The sequence below is a fragment of the Pyxicephalus adspersus genome, chromosome 2, assembly GCF_032062135.1.
Source record: "Pyxicephalus adspersus chromosome 2, UCB_Pads_2.0, whole genome shotgun sequence".
Taxonomy (NCBI): Eukaryota; Metazoa; Chordata; class Amphibia; order Anura; family Pyxicephalidae; genus Pyxicephalus; species Pyxicephalus adspersus.
The window spans coordinates 8,106,078-8,123,419 of NC_092859.1; the positions used below are offsets into that span (position 1 = coordinate 8,106,078).

Consider the following 17,342-nt stretch of genomic DNA (forward strand, 5'->3'; position numbering starts at 1 on the left):
GAAGTAACTGTCAAAATCAAGCTGCTTCTGTGTATAGGGACAATTACAGACATTTTGTCATTGAGTAATTGGGTCACTGAAGTCTATAATATGATATATAAAATTATTTTTAATTGATTTCATTTGCATGCCAATAAGGAGGATCAAGGAAAGACCATCTTTAAACTAGAGGTAACTCTACAAATAACATTGGGGTTCAGACTTCAGGTAAACTCAGGTTAGGGTTGAGCTGTAACTGAAGTTTAGAGTTGAAGAGATGTGTTAACATTTTCAGATGCCATTAAATATTTTGGTGCTGCAACTGATGCGTCAAAAACAACTGCGACGGAAAGTAACTTACAGTGCTGACTAGCGGAGATTGCGTTATTTGTCTGCTAGTGATCCCTGGGGGGCCGCATACCCTCTGTCCAGCTTTCAGCACTGAAAGGATTATTGAGGATTTGACACATTATTATACAAATGCTCCTCCACTGACCCTGACAAATGTCCTGGCACAGCTGCCAAACTCTTGTTTTCACTAAATGAGACCTGATATGTACAGCGCCAGCCATTTACCAGTCAAATCCTGCAAGATACCCGTCTGTTTATGTACACAGAGAAAACACCACCTGGAAAAGAATGATAGCATAATAATAAACACAAAGGTGTGGTAGATGATGTATAGTGCAATACCAACATACAGGCATATCCAATACACTCTGCAGAGAGCAATAGCGGTATGTAAAATGCTGCAGAGCATACAATACAGCCTCTAAAGCAGCGTTTCCTCTTTTTACCTCTGGGGAACCCCTAAAATAATAATAGGTCTCAGAAAATCTCTGCTAAAGACAATTTTTCAGGTGGCCAGTGGGAAAAAAGCCTCCTAAACTGGTGGCTGGTGGAAAAAATGCCCCCCTTACCATGGTGACAAGAATATCATCTTTATGGACATCTAAAAATATAATTAGAGTCTTGCAGTTGGGTTTACTGGCATTGGCCCTTGATCTATACAGACATCATCAATTGAAATGTCAATCAGCCTCAGTACAAGGAACATCTGGAATGATTAAATATTTTGTTACCCTCCACTGAGTCCATTTACCAACCATACTCTCCTCACCCAATCCAACCACGTCCTTCCATGATGTCATCTCCAGATGCCCCGCTTCTTCCCGCTGCCAATGAGTTTGACATAGAACCGCATATTCTACTATGGGGCCATAGCAAAATCACAGCCAGGACTTGCTATGTGTTACAATAAAAAGTAACTGCCTATCTCCAGCTGCTCCTGTGTATAAAAACACTTGCAGATAGTTTGAATGTGTTTTTAAGTAATACCTTATAACAATATATTGTTATTTTGTGTTTTGTATTAATTTATGTGTAGTTTAAAGGTGAAGTATGATTTGCATGTAACATCAGTTAATCTTATTTGGTATGCAACCTATATATATATTTATATATTTCTTTTAAACTCCTTACTAAGCCTTACTTTACCCTATTTACCTAATTCCTTTAATTTTTATTTTAACATTTTTTATTATTTGCTGTTTTTTTCATTTTCATTCCTGCTAATTATTTTTTAAATATTTTGAAACAGATACATTATAGAATACAATATATCTTTTTTTTACAGTAAAAATTATTAATTGAACCAAAATTCATTACTTTTTTAATCAAATAGACAAAAAATGTTTTGCTGGACAATATTGTTAAAAATAAGTTTGTCTCATAAAAAAAATGAATGTATTTCTTTGTAATTACAAAAATATTGCCTATATGGTCCTACATTTTAGGATTGAGTTGGTTTACAAGGGGTATGAAGGTATGAGAGCTTTTTATGTGTTTTCAGGACATGTTTGGTTTCTGGGGTGTTTCTGTATATTGTGTTTTGAAACTTGTCAAATTAAGCTATTGCCCAGATGTACTCTACGGTCTCAGCTGTCAGTTTAACTGGCAGGTCCTGCTGTGTGTCTGCAGCATCCCTTACGGGTCAGCCCAATTTTTACATTCCCCTTATAGGCCCTTTTTTTTTTTTTAATAACTTATTGTTAACTCATCATGCAAACACACAGAAGGACCTGGCTGTTAAACTGACAGCTGAGGCCATAGAGTGCAGCAGAACAATTGCTCACTTTGACAGCCAAGTGCCAATCTTGTAAAAAAAAGTACATTTTTCTAATTTACAAGGAAACTGAACATTTTTTTAATAATTGTTTTTAAATATTTTATTATAAACTCCTTTTTTTTATTCTAATTATCTTTTCTTTAACTTACCAGTTCCTTGAATGCTATAGGTTTAAGGATTGGAAGCCTTGGGATGGGTATATTTGTACCTATCCTTTACTTCATCATAGAAGCTCTGATGGCCCCACTACAGTTACATACATGGTCTAGGGGGAAAGCCAAATAGCCCACCTTTAACTTTATTTGGGGGCACACACAAACTCCATGCAGATGATGTTCCAGGTGGGAAATGAACCCATACCTGAAGGACTGACAGCAGTCTCGGGGCTGGCTTCTTAATCACTAGACACAACACAATGTTGTATGTAATGTATGTGTAGTGTAATGTATGAACCTTTTTGTTCAGTGTGTGTACTGCTTCTGGTATATGTTTACCGGAGACAGATCTTGCTGGAGGGCGGGGGGAAGGATGGTGTGAAGGGTGACCTTATTTTTATATTGTCATTTCGGAACGTATCTCAGATTGATTGCCACGTCTGCAGAAGGAGGCCATGCTATCAGTGTTTCCTATTACACTGCTTCTGACAGGTGACATACCCTTGGGGTGTGGGGGCTTTAAGATTCTGGGGTAATATTTACAGGGTCCAGAGCACCTGAAAACTATGTTTTGGTTCAATTTAATTAAATTTAATTGTACAGCTTCTTAAATCACAGCACCTGTCTGCCCTAGACACAGAGATTCCAACTCCAAGCAACTTCCAAAAAATGATTGACCAATTCTTAATTATTCTGGGGTGCATGGGCAAGCTGGTTAGAAGAGCCATCCAACCAATCATTGGAGGAATCAGTCATACAGGCAAAAGAGAACTCAGGGCAAGGACAAACAAAGATAACTTAAAATCAGGCATAAATATAAATAACATAAATCAGGCACCTGGTGAGGGCCCAGCAACCCCATTGGGCTGTGATAATGCACATGTTGCTGCAATGCGCAGTAACATGCATGTATTGGTGCACTACAACTACAAATGAATAGACTGCCCTAATGCAATGTATGTTGGTGAGAATTTAACACTCAGTAGCAGACTGTTTTGGTGTGATGGGGCCTTCAATGTCCAACAGTCTATTTAAATACTACAAATAGGAACAGGTGTGTGCTACTGTAAGACCCAAATTTTAATGTCTAGAATTCAGTGATGATGATTACAATATGTAATGGCTAAGCAGAAAAATAGTGAAAATGTAATATGAATTTAGAAGTTAATGCTAGTAAAAGCTTTCCTTGGCAGATGTAATTTAAATGGGTAGAATGTGGCCCACAGAGAGCTGCCATCTTTAATACAACTTAATTCCAAAATAATTACATGGCATTGTCTTTCCAGGTTTTGTGGCACCATGGAACGTCATTCAGTTGCCGGAAGTTTTCCAGGTTCCTGAGCAAACTGTGTTAAACCTTCAATGCACCTTTGAACGTAGATCTCCACGGCCAACTGCCATCACCTTCTCGTGGTTCTGGAATAATATCACTGTCTATGGGTACACATCGAAACACGGCACCAAAAAAACAAACATGACTAAACTTATGGACCCCAGAGTAAACCTGGAAACCAATTTGGAAGGGACCAGCAATCTGACAATCAGGGATTCGGGGCCTGAAGACAATGGATTGTATGTTTGCTTGGTGACCATACACAGCCCCCTCCCCATAACCCAAAAGAGGGGAAAAGGGACACTGGTCATTGTGCAGAAGAACCCAACAATAGGTTAGTACAATTAAAGGGAGCTGTTTGTGGGAGTTGTACGCATGCTGTAGGGCGTTATTTCATGTTTTTCTTAGCTCAGATGAAAGAGATGGAGGGCAAATTTTGACGACACCAATGACTAAACCCCCCACCTAGCCAGTCCTTTTAGGTCCAAGTAGGTGTGCAAAGATGAATGACAGCTCTGGTTTATGCACTGTAATTGTCATATTTCCTGACAGCTGACCTTAAAATGCAACACCAACCTAGCTTAGCTGACCAACAGAGTTTACTTTACCCTAAAACCCAATAAACCATACTGTGATCCCTTTAACCCTACACAATTTAGGGTATTTACCCACAATAATGATCCTTCTATACCTGCTTATCTAATTAGAATTACCCAAAGTTCCCAGTAATAAAATATATCACCAAAAGCAGATTTAAAACTAGATAATATGGCCACTACGGGTGACATGTGGTCATCAAGGCCATTTCCAAATGTTTCTTTTGGCTTTAAAAAATTAAATTTTTCAAGGTCCCATTGGCAAAATGGCTGGGTGATATTTATCTATCAAGGCCATTTCAAATCTAAGTCATCGTTCATTTTTAAATGTATCCATCCAAAATACCTAAATGGCTTTGAATGGATGAAAGTCCAGCCACTAGGGCCATTTAAAATTATTATTTTCCCACTTATATGGTTATAGAGTCTCAATTTTGCCAAACCACCACCGGTACCATGGGAGGTCGATTGAGTTTCATTAGTGAAATGCCACTAGTAATCCTAAAAATACCCAAATACATGCCAACCCACCTTTCCTGCTGTACACCCACACATCTACCAGAACCATGCTTCTGAAACTCAGAGTTGGGCAATAGATGCAAGCTTGGCAACATTCCTAAAAAAGCCCAGCTGATGGCGTTATGCACCTATTAAATTACCTATATATAGGTGCAATCAAGGGTTGGCTAAATACAACATAAAAGTATATAAGTTATATCAAATTTAATTTTTAGCTTTGCTAGATTTTTGATTAGGCATAAGTCTAGGCCAATTAAACCCAAGGTTCCTCTAGACGTTGCTAAGGATTCCCTGTGCAATGGGCATTTTTTGCCTCTCCTGTCAGTTTATTAAAATATAAAATAACATTTTTGTATATTTGTATGGGTAAAATTCTTCCCACTGACCTGTGATGTAAGAGAGATCCTTCACACTGACTACCTTACTAATGTTCTGTGCGCTGTGGTTGTTGTTATTATTGTCAGGGGTTCCCTGAGGACCTGAAAGATGTTTTAAGGGTTTCCCATTTTAAAAAGTTTAAGAAAGGCTAATTTAGACGATGAAAAAAAAACACACATGCAACAAATCCATCCGCATGGATTACTGCACAAAGGTAGACAGGTCTTTATAGAGAAATACCCGAGACAGCATCTAATTAATGTAATATGAACAACTGATGAATTCACCAAATGCTGAAGTGTTCCCATCCCAATCAGGACCTAAAGCCCTGATGAAGAGGGGAACATTACAACCTCCGAAATGAGTTGGTTTCTTATGCTGGATTTATGGGTTGAAATAAATATCACTTACCTCTTGAGTAGCTCATTGTTGGGATACTTTATTAAAATAAATTATTCTAATATCTAATGTGTCCCTTTCACATCATGTGACTTATTGTATTTGAAGATGTCAATGACACCATAAGAGGCCAGAAGCAGTGGGAAAAATTATTATTATAGTCTTTCAAATAGAGAACTGTAAGTGTGCTCCTGTATACCTACCTTTATATTATCCATGTATCCATATGTAATTTATACATTCAAATCAATTTAAATAGACCTTGTATTATATACATCCTTTATTTCCAACCACACCTTACAACACTCTTAGTATTTATCTTCCTTTCACTAACCAATTATAATCATTTTGAATCTATTACTATTACTCTAATATCAGACATATCATAATATAACAATCATAGTACATCAATATTTTCTCTTCTATGAGCTCATTATCTCATACCAACAATGACTAATTATTATGCCCATCATTTTTGTAGTATATGTATGGTCTCCCTAAATACCCCTGAAGAAGGGTCAGAATGAGACCGGTTTTACCTGCCATATCATGCTTTGTGCTCATAACACGCAACTGTGAATTAACTCCTTATCAGTTGCCATGACCTTTGAACCATGTTTTTATAACACAATGTTCTAAAAAATTGTATTGCTGTGATTTAAAATCTACTATTGTTATTTTTTTATTTCACATCAGATTTGTATACTTTATTTACCAATGTGATATATTTCACATTATTTTGATTGAAATTTATGTTATGTATATACCTAAATATACATACTTTAAATAGTAATATAATATTTCACTTTGGCCACAGTACCAAAACTCCTTCTTTTTCTTCTACAAATTTATAGTCTTTTGTTACTTTGAGTTTGATTTAGTAAAATAATATTGCAGGTTTGCTTTAAAAGTGAATCTAAGCAAAGGAGGTAAATCAAAGTGAAATTTAGTTTTGTTCACTTTATTCATACAATTATGCAAAAGCAAAAAGTTTTTGGAAGCCAGAGACAGCCCAGCAACTAGTATTTTCAGAAGACATGGGCTGTCCCTTATGAAAGATTTATTTAACTTTGTGTTTCAGACTGATACACCTGCAAGCCGTTCCTTGGAACGATTTTAGGTGTCTCACGTTGCTTTCAAACGCACAAATGTAACTGCTAATTGGTACACCTCTTTGATGGCTTACACAGACGGCTAATTGGCAGTCAACCTCAAAGGACTCACATTTATGACCGCGTTTGTTTTTGTGATTTATTTACTTCGTAGCCTTTTCATGTGATGCTTTTCTCTCCTTTCGAGTTTAGTGTTAATCAGTTATAAATAGACATTTCAGCAACTTCTCAATTCTAGCTCAGCATATTATTCCTCCTCTTCTTGGCTCAGCATAAAAAGTTTATTTCATCTGTCTAGTATACGTGCGTTTTGATTTCTTGTAACATTTATCAAAAAGAATAAATTAATGTGCTTTAAAAACTTAATAAAATTTTATTTTTATTTAGTCTTTAGCAGCCAGTCTACACTATATGGCCAAACGTATGTGGACATCCCACCAAGGTATTAAGTACAGGGGCTCCAGTTAAGGGTACCGGTATTGCTACAGAATACAAGGACTCTTAGGACCATTTTTCACTTCCAACATTTTGGTTTGGTTTTGTGAAAGCCCTTTTCTGTCCCAGCATGGCTACTAACTGTGTGCAAAGCCAGCTTTATAAAGACATGGCAAGACAGCTAGAAACTTGAATGGCCTACACAAGTCATTGCATCCTGACTTCAACCCTACTGAACACCTTTGGGATGAATTGAAATACCAATCTTGAAAATGGTCTACCTGTCCAAAATCATTAATCATTCAAAGCGTACTTGGTCAATTGCCAGAAATTCCCACAGATACACTCCAAAATCTTGTAAAAAAACTATCAAGAGGAGTCAAAGAAGATATAACTACAAAAGAGGCCAACTTCACACTCTCAGGAATCAAACCTGAGGCTTCTGCCATGGCTGGCAGGGAACCATTGCTCTGAGCCACCTAAAGTGCTGGACAGTGCCATACTTGATCCCTTAGTTAAACCTTGCCTGATACTGTTCTTGGATGAACTCTGAATTCCTGTGCTCCTCCCAACTACTTCCTATAAAAGGGTTGTGTGGACCTTCCCGTGTGTGTCTTGAACCTGACACACACCTGCCCATGGTTTTGGATAGAGATGACCAACAAATTCATTTGTATGTGGTGTTTAGGTGGCCATCAACATTTGGCTATATAGTAAACCTGGTTAGTATTTTTATTTGAGATGACTGATAAAAATTGGAGCAAAAATTGAGCTGTTAACCAATAACAAATAGAATTGCTTGTTGTAATTTTCAGTTGAATGAAAGAAGGACCCTGGTTGTTTTTATAAACCTCAACTATCAATCTGAAATTTTTTTCCCTCCCTTCACCATTTAGGACAGAGCCACGTTGGTGACCCATTTTTTCTCTATAGCTTGGTCTCCTCCCTGATGAGCTATTGTCAACATGTTCTGTGTCACCACATGTGTATGCCTTGTGATTAAAGTAGCCAACTGGTGCTTCTGCTTCATACATTCAATCTTCAACCACAGCTAAATGTTGATCTAACCTTCACACTAATCTTTATTATAGTTTCTAATCCTGGACCTCAGCTCCACCCTCATTCTTCAAATTACCGTTATGCCTCAATTTTCTTCGTACTCAAACTTTAAACTTAAACTTGATCACTAACTCCAAACCCTAACCCAACGAACCCCCTAATCCTACACCAAACTTCTGACAGGGCTTCTTATTATACAGAAAACACAAAACAGCTTTTTTACGTGACAGTGAACTATTCAAAGTTTAGGCTAGAGGGCACCATACAAAACATCTCTAATTGACACACAGTTCATTCACCCATTTTATTATGCATTGCACTTTCACAAGGCGTAGGGGGCTTGACCAGGTATGGGTTTGTGTCATGTCCATATGTCATTCTCTTTTCATATGCACCCATCACAGACAATGCAGTGTCCTGGGCGTGCTGCCAGTCGCAGCTGGTTGAGCGAATTAAGCTGGCACAATCATCCTATGTTGATGTGACCCTTGGGCCAAACCCTGTCTCTTCTAGTCTCCGGTCCCTTGTTTACTCGTTACCCTTCAAAAGTATTAGCTGACATAAGCTTGACCCGTTAAGGATTACCGGCAGCGATAATTTGTTTCTGGTCTGGTTTTCTGCTACATTCAAGCCCAAGCGCACTAGAACCAAATGACATCACTTTTGTTAGCTGGTTTATGTAACAATGAATTGAACAATAGAAATGAATAAATATTTATCGAATAGGATACCAACTTGATGAGGTAGAGGAGCCATAATTGCCATTCTACTGCAGGGTAGATGACCAACAATGTAATAAACACTAGTTTACTGGAGGTTTGGAGGTTTAATACTGGCAAACAATGCTGAAGAGGAAGCTTTAGTAGACCAATGTCCACCAGTAGAAGTTGCCTTCACTGCAGACAAAAGTCAAAATCTGGTGATTGGTGCCCCTTCCAAATCATGTAATTTGTAGTTATACCCATGTTTTGAACTAACAGCCTATCACCTACTCTAGCAGATCATCTACTGGCAATTTGGTTGTACATATTTGCATGGGCCTCTATCTGAAAAATGATGGCACATCCATTTTCCACCAAGTGGTCACTGGTGGCTTGACCATGACATCTACAAAGACATTTTACCATCCAGGGTTAACGTCCGTCTTTCTGAACTGAGATGCAAGCGTAGAGATGACACAACCGATCAGTATGACATGGAGCTTCTAACCACGATCTTACGTCAACATTATAATGTTGCAGAATTGGAGGAAATGCTTCCTCATGCCTGCAGCAGACTAGTGACATCATCTAAGCCAGAAAGTCACTCAATGGAGATCAACGATGACTTAGTAATGATAACACATGGAGCTTCTTAGAACAAATATATTGTTGTTATATCTTGGAACATATTAGGAGTTGAACTCTACAGCGTTGTCCAACCAGGAAACGGTTACAAAAGTTTCCCTAAAAAAAGAGTTGTAGTTCGCTGGTCATTGAAACTGCGGGAGGCACTATCTTCCCTTCCCATTTATCACTTACATTTAGCAAAGGCATTTCAGTGCCAAGGTTTAATGACTACATTTTGCATTTGTTTGGCCACTTTTATTGTTTGACATCACCACTCCACCTATTCCCGAAAACAAGCTTTCACCCCTCCCCACCAGGCTTCCAACCACCCTGCCAAGTCAATCGTCCTTTCACGTATTCCTGTGTACTTTCCAACAATCCCTGAACTGCAGGAACAGCCCTTCTTTCAGAGGCAAGTCCCTCCTTTTTTGGGTGGATATTCACACCTCTATATAAAATATTTTATCGGAATAGTTATAAAGTGTTACTATACACTAAATCGTCACCCAGCCTCTAATTGATTCCATTTGTTTTTTTGATAGGTGAATAGAAAGGAAAATCACTTGTCTGTATCATTGTTTATGAATTTATTGGTTCGAAAATTAGGGATGGTCAGGACATATCCCTTCCTCCATATTTTGAGTTGAGAAGTGTCCCTCTCCCCATCTTGAAAAATTAATCCAACACTGCATTCAAAGAGGAACTAAACTAAAAAATAAAAAAATTCCACAAACCTTTAATCCCACAGATCCCTCGACTGTTCGTTGACTTGGAATTCTTCCTCTTCCCGGACCAGGAGAAGTGCCAGGTGCTGCCATCTTCATTCTTCTTCTCCCTTCTTCTGGCTACGTCACCCGAACTCGCACTGCGCATACGCAAGATTGGCCTGCTGTAAAGGAAACAAAAAGAGAGGAGATCCCACTGCGCATACATGAGATCGGCATCTCTTTCCCCTTAGGAAGGAAAATGCCCCTTCTGCGCGTGCATTTTTTCTTTTTTTTAAGGGTGTTGCATTAAAAAAAAGAATATTTTTACTTGACATATAAGGATTGTCTACCCTTTTATGTAAAGTAAAAACTTTAAGTTTAGGTGTGCTTTAAGTAGCACCTGGCAACAAAAAATACTACAAAAAATCACCACAAATTAAAAAAAAAAACAAAAACATTTTTTATGGAAAAAAAGGGAGGTCCCCCCTTCTTTCTTTACTGCCGCGGCAGTAAAGACTGATTGGGAAGCTTGCAGCCTCTGGGGTTACATAGGTCACATATTCCAAGCTTCGGGAATCTCCTTCTGCGCATGCCTAATCTGGGGCACAGTGAGAAAGGCATTTTTTTTTTTGCAATTACAGGAGGAAAACGTCACCAAAACTTGCTCTTGCACAGTGCAAGATCAGGTGACATAAGCAAAAGCAGGAAGAAGATTGATGAAGATGGCCCACTGGTTCCTCCTTCCCAAACAAAATAAGAATCCAGGATGGTGTAGGACCAGATGAAACCCGAATATAAAGGAACCTGCGAAAAAAGTAAAGTAAGCATCATTTTTTTTTTATAAAAGTTCTGCTTGAAGCAAGACTGTTGTAGGTTGTTTTGGTGTTTTTGGTCTTTTTCTACTTTTTTCCTTCAAGATGAACACTTTTAACACTATACCATTCAAGATTTGTACACATATAATACTCGTCACTGCAAACAATTGTTAATAATAGGGGTAAATGTACTTTTAACCTCTAAGTATTTGTTGTTTGCACAGTAGCGTACGGAATGACCAGGGAGGGATTATGTTGACACAGATTGCTGGCTTGAATGTGTTTTGCAATAAAGGTCCCGGTGTTTATCCAGACAAGTTCCAGAAAAATGTGTGTGTGTGTGTGTGTGTGTGTGTGTGTGGAGGGGGGATATCAGTGTACATAATACATTCACCTTTTTTAGTGCAATCCAAATGAATGGGCAGCTTTAACGCAAGGATTGTTAATTCGTGGCATAACGCGTTTCACTGTACTGTCGGACTCTGAAACTATTGGATTGGGTAATATTACCAAACCTCATCTAATTTGATTTACCAGGTCCAGTTTTAAATTTAGCAATTTTGATTGATCTCTAGATTGTAGGGAGGAAAACATCCACGTTCACCTTTAATAATTCTGCAGCCATCTGCAGAGTCACATGGGCGGCTGTGGAAGTGTTAGGTGATGTGGAATGCGGTAGCCTCCAGCATTGAGCGCACACCGGCAGCTGGCTATACACCCCGCTCTTATCTCTCATTCACAAAACAATTGCTGCCACTTGAGCAGACTGAATGTGCCAAATTCTTTCCCTTCCGTCAGACTACCAAACACCAACTCACCAGCTGATAAACTTCGCCAAAATGAACCTGGTTGTGCCAGTGGCCAACCGTGTCTGATATTCATGAATATGGATAAGGTTCGGCTTCAGTTCCACCATGGGTTCAACTCAAGCTGCAGCCATTTGCTTGTTCCATGACAAATAATAAATCCAAATTTTGAAGTTGTCACCATAACAGGAAAAGAGATGAATCTTCTAGCTGGGGCACAATTGTCTACAGAAAGCCATACATGTTTTAAACTGATTGTATTGTCTTTTTTATATCTGACTCAACTATGTGATATGAGGGCACTAGGATGACATCGGTTTTAATATTTTATTATGTAGAAACATAAAATAAAAGTGAATATAAGAATAAATAGGACATACAAACTCCAAGCCTAGTGTTTTAGTAGGAGCTTGGTAGACTGTAATTACATATAGATCACCACCAGGCGGCAGTCTAAATGTCCTTATATATGGTCTTTTGAAATCACATGTTCAAAGGTATATGTGGTTTTTGATGAACATATATATATATATATATATATATATATATATATATATATATATATGCAAAGAAAAAAAGATAAAATAGGGATTTTTTTGCTTGTCCTGTGCTGTTTTTATTTATCACTGGGCTTCCTCACTTTTACAACCCATGGGGCAAGTGGGAAGAACTGTAAGATGGGGGTTTAGAATGTGAGCCATAAGGGGTGGACTTTCCTAATGCAGGGCTGCTTTACATGACTACACAGTTGTCCAATCAGGTAAGAGGGGCAGGCCTCTGACAGCCAGGCTTGGGAGGATAGGGCTGGGTGGTGGTGGCCGTCACCTGTCCAGAAAATGGCTCACTTGCCAATAGGGAACAGGCAGCACACTATTAGCTTATTATGGAGATGGAGATTCTACAAATTGTTTAGCAGATGAAAAAGCACATACCATAAACCAGGTCAGGCTGGGGACCTGGAGCTCCCCACAAGACATAGGGAGCTTCCACCAGGATATTTAGCATTCCTGACACCTTTTTTTGTAACCACCGGGGCCCACTAGATGACCAGGTGAATTTTTTCTAACCTCTCAAAAAACTCTCATTTTGGGGTCTAATGGCTGTTGCCCAATGGATGTATTTTTTGGTCTTCAGTTGGGCAGTCTAACCCAGTCTTTGACCCTGCTAAGTTCAGGAATTTGTTAACTTTGTTGCTTTAGACTCCACTATATGACATAAAATTTCCCCAATCCTGACAACTCCACCAAAGGCGCTAAAGCATGAAAAAGATGCCAATTAAAACATTTTTGGTTGCAATGACATCCATTTGGAGACTTTGAATAATTTATGGGTCTTTATTTTGGATGGTTGGAGGATGATAAGTTGCCCCACCCTACGTGGCACATGTCATTTCCACAGCTGCTGGATTGAAAGCAAAGCATAGAATCCGAGTGGTTTTCAGAAACGTCCCTTTTAGCCTATTTCCTAGACACTTTCCTGTAGGCATGACCATTCTATATTTAGAGGAGGTGTATAGAAGCTTATCTCCATCCGCAGAGCATTTGCAATCTGTGCGTAGAGAAAGTTGATCCTCTTTGCATGTGGCATTAGCAGTCTTAGCATGCAGAATCTGTGGATTGGATTGGGGGGGGTCCCTATAGGTGTCTGTACATAAAGGTAAATGTGTCTTGGGACTGGTACTGATTGTCTGTTGTAAGGGACGTAGCAAAAAGCGACATCTCACAATAAACCGAAATATCTCGCTTTGCATAAAACAATTGAGTGCAAGCCTCTGGCTGATGTCCTCCATACGACTACAATGGCTTCTGTAGGGCTCACCTGTAGGGTCAAGGCTTGACTCCACCATGATTTCACCACCCACTGCTTCTCGCCTTTTGGCTAAGATCAAGTATAGTATATGTTCATATCAATTCCAAAGGGAGAATTACCCTGGTGCCTTCAGGGGGCGCCAGTAGTTAATACACTCTGGATCAAACGGCTCCCACCTCCGTCTGCTGATTAGGACTGGTGCTGCCAGGCTTGGCTGATGGCCGAGAAAGGTCTGCGCTGATGTACCCCTATTTTGCCCTAATACACTTTGCATTGTGGGGAGATGCCCTTTGTATTATTGCACACACTGCACCTTTAAAAGCACAACTTTCCCACAACCTGGGCCTTTTGACCAGGGGAGGAATTTTATATCTGGCGGAAAGGCCAGCCATAGAATCATCTGCGGTACTTCTATTTAAGCATTTATGTTATGTGTGTTTTGTCTTGCACTTTGCACCAGATAAGTAAGGCGCTTGTCCTTCTGGGCTAGCTGCCTGAATGTTGATGCGGTGACAGCTAGTGGGAGTCTGGTCTGACTCTCCTTAAGCCTCAGGGTCTCTCTTGGGGCCCTCTAAAGTAACTGGAGCCACCTGGCTTTGACTGGGTGGGCTCAGTTTGGGAAGCTTGTCCCGTCAGGAACATTACGTCCCAGGGGGTTTAGGTAGAGGCCCTAGTCCCTTGAGGTACGGGACCATGTGAATTTGTTTTTCACACTTGTGTCCTCAATTTTTTGATGCACTGGGTTGAATTGATGTTTGTGTTTAAAAAACATCAATGTGCTCACACACCGCTGACCTAAAAAAAAAATTTACTACCCCACTAGAAGGATAATTTTTGGAGGGTTGACAACATGATTGGATTAGCCCTCAGGAGGACCAGAAAAACCTTAACCTCGCCACTGTGCAAGGCAAGTTGTGAGTACTTATGGGCCCTCATTTTCTTTGATGACCCCCAGGTTCCTTCTCGAACCCTTGTTGGCAAAGTTAATACCAAGTGGTCCTCAAATGCACAGCATTCCAGCTATATGAACCCCTGCCATTCTGTTAATTGGGGTTTTGGAGAAGATGGTGACCTGGGGCAAATGCCCGCTTTGTCCCCCCACCCCGTAATATGGGCCCTGCTCTTGGTCATTCCTCTAAGATTTCTCATTGTTTTCATCACTCTCTGATTGAATTAAAAAACAGGATGTGTGGCGCATGCAAGGGGTGAAAAGACCCCTTTACTAAGATGAGTCAATGAGTCAAAATGAGTCAATGATAGGCTAAAAAATTTTTGTACTCATTATGTTGTCCTGTCCTATTAAAACTCATTTTTAGGAATTCAACCTACTCATTTCTAAGCAAATTTCCAATTGACACAATTCTTCTGTTTTTTTCTCTTTTTAGGTACTCGATTTCCTCCCATGAATTTCACGGATCTATCCATGGTATCACCCTCTGTGTACCCCACTGTGGGTTCCTCTCCTTTTTGCTGCTGTTACCTGTCTGTGCCCCTATGCATAGTCCTGTTTCCTATTTTCTTGGTAATCATACTATCAATGTACGGAGGCTCATTTATTTATCTTAAAAAAAGGGCCACATGATCACAATTAAAGGTCATTAGTTCCAATTTAAAGGGTAAGTTCAACCCAAAGCTGTTCTGTGCTGGGCTGATTGCTCACCAACAGAAAGATTCAACTGCCCAAGCTCTTTCTCCTTCTGGTTCCTATTGGTGTAAAATCAGTGAAATATCTAAGGGTAGAGGGAACAACCCTGTAAAGAATGAGGGTGGTGGGAGGGATTGGAAACATTGGCAGGCTGAGTTGGGAACATTGGTAGTAGTTTGTAATACAATACAATGCTTTTCAGCACCCATAACGACCCTTTAAAGACGTGATGTTTGTCAGAACAAACGCTATAAAATAGAAGGAGAGGTAGACCACCTCCTGTCCCAATTGTTCTTCTTTTTATCCCCTTTGTCTTCCTTTTTTCTTCTTCTCCATCTCTTTCTCTGTCTTTATTGCTCTCTGGTTCCATTGATACCTCTGATTCAAGTATCTACAATAGCCCTTAAGGCAAATCTGTTATAAAATTAAAAAAGAAACAAACCCACCCCAGCATTCCATTCCAGTTAGGTAACCAAACGTATGATTAGGGCCACTGGGTGCCACAGTACCCATAAGAGCTCCATATAAAGTTCTGTCCCTTTCAATAATGGGCTCAACCATGAGTCCATGCTAATTGAGTGCAGTGTTTGGGGCCTAAATGGCCAATCGTCAAGTCCAATTGGTGCCCTATAAGAGAATTACAGACAATACCAATTGTTGTTGGTAAATGCTGGTGACCCTATGGGAATTAAGCATTTAGGCAGGGGTGTTAGGTGTAGGTTCAGACACCTGGAGTATACCTTCTCAATGGGTGGGGGGTGATGGTTTGTCTTTTCATTTAAGCCCAATTGGAATCATGGTTTAAATGAGCTCAGATAAACCCATTAACATCAAAAGGAATTCATAGTCATATAACAAGTATTCCTTTTAAATACAGCCACAGCCTGTGTAGAAAAGCCTGTCCCCTGCCAGCATAATGCAATGTGACCTTTGTCCTCTGTGGGGCAGTAATCTCTGTGCAGAACTCTCCAATCAGCAGAGAGCACCTAAAATATTAACTGGAAGGTTTTTTTAACATGCATAAAGCACTCCTTATTGTGTGTGGAAAATACTGAATAATACAGGTGTACAGGGGTAGAGTTAGAGGTCCTCTATGCTGTTCTTTTCTCTGCTGTTTATGTTCCCTGTCTTCCTATTAGTTCTTAGACACAAAGTAGCAGCTTTTGAAAATGTATCATATCTGAGTCCCGACCTCAGTCCCACTGAAATGTTGTGGTGTGATGTAAGTCTAACCCATTAAGCAAAAAATTCCAATGGTCAACTCCAAAAAGATCATCAAAAATACCTAACCATCATCAGCAACAGGAATTATCGCCAATAAATGGGGTTCCACCTACTGATAAATCTAATATATATGCAAAAAGACACGTATTTTCACCAATTTTTATTTCCTGCACAATTTGTTTAATAAAAATATGTGAATGAAAAATGATGTCAGTGTTGTGTGTTAAAGAAGACAGCTCCTCTTAACTGTTAAGGTTCAATTCACAAAGCTGAAACAAGGAAAAGGAGAAGCTTTATTTTAGCCATGTGACTGTCATTTCAAAATCTGATTGGATGAGTTGAAAATAAGTGAAACTTTTGGAAAAAATGTATTCTTTTCATGTTGTGACTATTATATTTTATTAAATTACATTGCTAACGTGGCCCATGTGGTCTCGGTAGTGATGGATGTCTAGTCCACGAGCACAAATGATTTTTGAGAAGACACTAAATTTATTTTCCCCCAAGACGAACGGTGGGTCTCACATTAGAGGCAGATCTGGCATGAATACAACTGTTCCCCAATGTCCCTCATGTTAGAATACCGAATGACCGTGAGCGCAGGCGTTTCTTATAGAGGAGGACGCAGGGGTGAGACTCCGGCTCCTCATTCCCCTAACTGTCTGTACAAGTAGTGTCCAATGATCAAGGCTCGCATACATTCCTTTAGGTATGCCATACTTTCCCCTGATTAGCATGGTGGCATTTGACTGCGGCCACGGGCCCCAGGCCAGTTAAAAGGCTTTGCCACCGCATTGGCTGGGAATCGAACCAGCGTGGCAGGTGAGAATTCTACTACTGAACCACCAATACTGCATGCAAGCCCCTGTGGCTGACCACGCCCCTCCATGGAGCTTTGGGGGGGGTCTGACTATA

The 17,342-nt window shown here is 39.6% G+C and overlaps 1 long non-coding RNA gene across 1 annotated transcript; it reads left to right on the top strand.

Annotated features, from left to right (window-relative positions):
• Positions 1-2,092: 2,092 nt before the first annotated feature.
• Positions 2,093-16,632, top strand: LOC140322796 (uncharacterized). Its single transcript, XR_011919250.1, has 3 exons — positions 2,093-2,754; positions 3,549-3,929; positions 14,944-16,632. It is a non-coding gene; the product is annotated as an uncharacterized lncRNA (long non-coding RNA).
• The last annotated feature ends 710 nt before the right edge of the window (positions 16,633-17,342 follow it).